Source organism: Paramormyrops kingsleyae, chromosome 12, assembly GCF_048594095.1.
Source record: "Paramormyrops kingsleyae isolate MSU_618 chromosome 12, PKINGS_0.4, whole genome shotgun sequence".
In the NCBI taxonomy this organism is placed as follows: domain Eukaryota; kingdom Metazoa; phylum Chordata; class Actinopteri; order Osteoglossiformes; family Mormyridae; genus Paramormyrops; species Paramormyrops kingsleyae.
In genome coordinates, this window is record NC_132808.1 from 4,428,450 (window position 1) to 4,434,528 (window position 6,079).

Here is a 6,079-nt window from a genome sequence, read left to right on the forward strand (position 1 = left end):
GACATGAAGATGGATGGATTCATGTCCTGTGTTTGAAGCTTTAGCTGAGTAGGTGGGGAATGCTGAGAAAAGGATGCAGGCATTCACTGTAGTACAGATGGGCAATCACTAACATTCACATTGCGAGTTTAGATATAAGGGTTGTGTGGCTGCATAGCCTCACCTGTCTCTGCATGTGATTGGTGGATGTGGGAGGGACCCCTGGTGAAGCCTGCAGACTGACATGTACTCTTATTTAACCTGATGAGAAATGCACCTGTACTCATATTATGATAAACAGAGCTGAAGAGCAGGATGCTGAAAATCAAGAGAAAAGCTCTTAATGCAATAAAATCAGAGGCACTGAGCAAGCGGAAATCATCTGTGCTGTTTTATGCTGGTAAAATAATGAAAATATAGAAAATGAGATGCATTTCGAAAAGGGCCAAACCAGGCTGCATGGTCAGGCTTGTAGGAGTAAATATGGTTGCTTCTTAGTCTACAGTCAGCACCTGCATTTCATAAGAGGCCAGATTTCCTAACTGAGAGTGAGTCTGTTTGGGTCTGTGTTTCTCTGTGTCTGTGTGTACAGGTGCCTTAACGCTGAAAAAGGAAACCGGTTATAAATGTCCCCAACAGCACTTTCATAGAGTTATGTGACAAACTGCTAGTACCCGGCAAAATGGTAACAGCGGCCTCCTTCTGAACATGGAAAGCACATAGGGAACCTGAGCCTGTTTATACACGGCCTGTAGCCGTGAGGGATCCTGAGCCTGTTTATACACGGGCCTGTTGCCGTGAGTGAACCTGAGCCTGTTTATACACGGCCTGTAGCCATGAGGGATCCTGAGCCTGTTTATACACGGGCCTGTTGCCGTGAGGGAACCTGAGCCTGTTTATACACAGCCTGTAGCCGTGAGGGATCCTGAGCCTGTTTATTCATGGGCCTGTTGCCGTGAGGGAACCTGAGCCTGTTTATACACAGCCTGTAGCCGTGAGGGATCCTGAGCCTGTTTATACATGGGCCTGTTGCCGTGAGGGAACCTGAGCCTGTTTATACACGGCCTGTAGCCATGAGGGATCCTGAGCCTGTTTATACACGGGCCTGTTGCCGTGAGGGAACCTGAGCCTGTTTATACACAGCCTGTAGCCGTGAGGGATCCTGAGCCTGTTTATACACGGGCCTGTTGCCGTGAGTGAACCTGAGCCTGTTTATACACGGCCTGTAGCCATGAGGGATCCTGAGCCTGTTTATACACGGGCCTGTTGCCGTGAGGGAACCTGAGCCTGTTTATACACAGCCTGTAGCCGTGAGGGATCCTGAGCCTGTTTATACATGGGCCTGTTGCCGTGAGGGAACCTGAGCCTGTTTATACACAGCCTGTAGCCGTGAGGGATCCTGAGCCTGTTTATACATGGGCCTGTTGCCGTGAGGGAACCTGAGCCTGATTATACACGGGCCTGTTGCCGTGAGGGAACCTGAGCCTGTTTATACACGGGCCTATTGCCGTGAGGGAACCTGAGCCTGATTATACACGGGCCTGTTGCCGTGAGGGATCCTGAGCCTGTTTATACACGGGCCTGTTGCCGTGAGGGAACCTGAGCCTGTTTATACACAGCCTGTAGCCGTGAGGGATCCTGAGCCTGTTTATACATGGGCCTGTTGCCGTGAGGGATCCTGAGCCTGTTCATACATGGGCCTGTTGCCGTGAGGGAACCTGAGCCTGTTTATACACAGCCTGTAGCCGTGAGGGATCCTGAGCCTGTTTATACATGGGCCTGTTGCCGTGAGGGAACCTGAGCCTGATTATACACGGGCCTGTTGCCGTGAGGGAACCTGAGCCTGTTTATACACGGGCCTATTGCCGTGAGGGAACCTGAGCCTGATTATACACGGGCCTGTTGCCGTGAGGGATCCTGAGCCTGTTTATACACGGGCCTATTGCCGTGAGGGAACCTGAGCCTGATTATACACGGGCCTGTTGCCGTGAGGGAACCTGAGCCTATTCATGTATCTGAGCTTATTATTCTGCCCCATCCAATCGCCAGTGGCTCGCTGCTTAAAACCTCTGGTCCCTAATGAGTAATAAAGTCATATTTGTTTGTAAAGCACATGCTGTTCAAGACAATGCTGCAGAACAAACATCTGCAGTAAATAACATTAAAATCAACCTGCAAACCCAAAGTTTTCACCTTGGAGAAAGGTGTGAGGAATGTAGAACTTATTATTATTATTATTATTATTATTATTATTTATTTTTTTCAGTTATTAAGCTGATGACGGAAGGAGGAAAGAGAACTGTTAGCAGCTGCCCGAGATTCAGGCTGCTCATGCTTTGAGGTGTATTGTGACTGCCCTCTACTGTCCACTGTGATGAATTACATAGAGAGGCTTTAAACGGCCGGCAGACAAAGCTCAAAGTGGGAAGCTCATCATCCCCAGGGGGCACAAGGCCATGGCCACCCAAGTGACCTTCAGTCACTTTTCCCCAGTCATCCTGCAGCTCAGATCATGCAGCATAGTCATACACATTAAGCAGCTCAACACTGAGGACACTGGTGCGAATTATAAGTATCTGGACCAAATTATGGATGAACAAAGATATCACAGGAGTAAATTAACATACATACTGACTTTCATTTTTAGATAATCCATTAGTTTTGTGACAGAAATGAATATAGAGATACTGATGCCTCGTCACGTGTTGCTAATCTGTAATATATATTGCTATTATAACTGTTTCAATAATCAGTCAGCAATGTGCTGTATTCTCACTGGCCAGCTGTGAGTCTTGGTGCCGGGATTTAGGCAGATGTGTTCGGTCATCTGGATGAGGCAGCGTGGAGCCACCCGAGGTGACTGCAGGCTCCTCCCCCAACCCGGTAACCACACACAGGAAGGGCATCCTGAGTCTGGCTCCAGGACACGTCTGCAGGTTCATCCTCAACTGAGGAATGCAAATACCTCATATCCTCATCCCTGACTGATGTAAATTGCTAGTCGTTGATGGGGTGCCAGGATGGGCGTGTCAAGAAGAAACATGGCCGCGGCAGGGCGATCTGGCTGGGGGGCTGGACGCAGCACAGCCGGGTGGGCCGTCAACTCCATCCTATCCACTAATATCAGGGCTGTCGGGCTCGGAAGACTAATGAACCAGCTGGTGCCAACTGGCTGCAAACAAGATGACATGTAAAATGAGTCAGTGGCCAAGATATATAGGAATATTTGAAGAAAATAGATGGATGAAGGCAGCAAACATTCTAAATTACATAAAAACAAGGCATTCTTTGGGCCTCAGGAATCTGCCTCTGGAGTTTACTGTTTACTGTAAAGTATACTGTTTATTCTGGAGTATACTGTTTACTGTAAAGTATACTGTTTATTCTGGAGTATACTGTTTACTGTAAAGTACACTGTTTATTCTGGAGTATACTGTTTAATGTAAAGTACACTGTTTATTCTGGAGTATACTGTTTAATGTAAAGTACACTGTTTATTCTGGAGTATACTGTTTCAACCTACGTAAACAACTGTGAGGAATTTGACCGGCGTGGGATGATTAGAAAGTGCCTGCTTAAAGACAGTGTTTGAAAAAGAACCTAATTTAAACAGATCTGCTCTTTACTGCGCTGATCTTGATGCCTGCCGCCTCGGTGTGACTGCTTCATGGCTGCTACTCTGCCGTTTTCTTCTGGGATCAGAGGAATCAGGAGCGGCTCGCCGCTGCAGAGAAAGCACTTATCTAATCCCTTAGCTCAACTTCAGAAAACCCCCAAGACAGCTGAGCGCAGCGCTACTGTAGAGAAAAGAACAAAATCCCCGCCCTCCACGTCTCTACAGCTCCAGTTTCTTCTCAAACTTTAGTTATTGTGGCGGATCACGGGGAAACGGAAAGAGGAGGGAGGGAAAGGCGAGGGAGAGAGAATGGAAAAGAAGGAGAGGGTGGTGATCGGGGCGTGGGGAGGATTTTGCTGGACCATCTCTCAGAGGAGCAATCGCACTCCGTCAGCAGATTTGCGGTGGCCCAAGGAGTTCCTCCCTAGCAGATTGCCAAAGAAGATTTACTGCTGAAGGTACCACAGCTGCTGTTTCAAAGAGCCCAGGCTTTATATATCCGTGGCGCTGAATATCGCCTTGGCCTACATGTCCCAGGCTCCTGCAGGACACATCCGGCATCTGACACCAAGAGACTCTGCCCTTTTCTCAGCCGCCGCATGCTTGAACTCCAGCGGCTCGGCTCCTCTGATTGCTCCCAAAAGGAAAGTTTGTTTTGTTGTCTATTTTGCTTACTGGTCCATTGGCTACTCTGGTTGTCAGGCTGTTCGCTCATTTGCTGCTTTTAAAAGGAAGCTGGCTGGCCTCTCCTGACCACGATGACACTGCTGTAAGGCCGGCCCACCAGCAGGAAGGGGCTAAGAAATTCTTTGAACAGCCGGCGCTTAAACATTTAAAATGGAAGGAATCACTTCAAAGGCCAGTCTTCAACAATTTGCGTAGCCCCCTCATTTCAATTAATCTAATGTTTTATGTGCTTACCTAGGCTGAGTTTGGCATAAAATATTGATAAGTGCTTGACGTGAGACAGAGTGTAGCCCCTGGGGGGACAGAATATGTCTCACGGTGAATTTAGAGGCTGCAGAGTCAGACACTGCTCTCCGCTGTGTCTGCAAGTTTTCGAAGTAACGGCCTCTTTATTGGGTGTGGACTTATCTGAAGGGTACAGCGGTATTTAGTGCACGACTGCTATGGGTTCAATCCTCTGCAGAGTCATACTCTGTACCCAGGAGCCCAGCCGCCTGAAAAAGAGGTCCCGTCGCAATGAATTGTGGGTAATGGCCTGACATGAAACAGTGTCCTGCCTAGGGGGCACCAAGCTGCTTCGTGAAACATTAATTCTCATTTTTCTCCCCCGAAAGTCATCATTATGAAAACAAATGAAGAAACCAATCGAAATAAATTTAAATAAACCCAGTTAAAGACAGTGAAAAGTCAAAAGTACAGATGATAATATGCAGAAAAACATAATTAATATGAGCCAGTAAAAAACATTCCTTTAACCATCTACCAGTACATCTTCATCATCGGACCTTATTTGCCTGTTTTGTCGGCTGTGGTATTTTTCCATTTATCTTCGTCTGTTGGCACTGAGAGTCTGTAATGTGCAGACACACAGATGCGTAAATGATACTTGCTTTTAATTAGCAACCTGCAAGCTTCTGAACGTCTCCTTTAGGTGCTTTTGGTGACGAAACTCAGAGGCAGGTCCGGCGTCGCCGCGCTCGCCATCCACAGCCGACTCCCCCGAAGGCGTGTGGCAGACAGCACAGAGAGCAGATGCTCCTGGTGTCCTGGTGTGTCTGACAGGCGAGTGGCGAGGAGGCGAGGCCCGGCGACGCGGCCCGGTAATGAAACACGGGCAGCGGCTGGGCTCGGTACCGCTGGCGATGTTGTTTTCCATGCTGGGTACGCACGGGTGAGCAGGGGCAGTGGGGGTGATGGCTACGCACTGCAGAATGATACACAGCACCTCTCAAGCGTGTGGGCGAGCACAGAGCGGCGACCTCACTCGTGCGGAAATGAGACATTTCTCTGCATTCTGACTTATCCAGGCTGACGTTAATTGGATTGTTTATTATGCGTGTTATGGTGCCAGACATGCAATACATAGCAGATATACTTATTTTTTTATATATAACCAAACCAGAGTGTACACAATATATCATGATATATTTTCAGCAAAATAAAAACAAAAAAGCAGAGAAAATGTCCAATTGCTTGTGTAAGAATGAGGCGATCCTTGGTCTGGGTCTTTATTCATCAGCTGATCTGATTTTTGTTATGCTTTATGTGGTGCGATGGTCTGGCCCTCGTGTTTTGAGACTCCGATTAACAGTCTGTGTTCCCTGTTGTCTCAGGGAAATACTTGTTTCATAGAAATTGCTGACAGTTATGATGTCCATAGAATGCATGCCCCCAGCCAATGAGAATGCCAGGTTACTGGTTTGGACAAATCTGAAGTAATTTGCAAAATATCTCTAGGATTTTTATATAATAAAACAACACCCCATAATCACTGGCATTGCTGTACCCTAAGGCAGA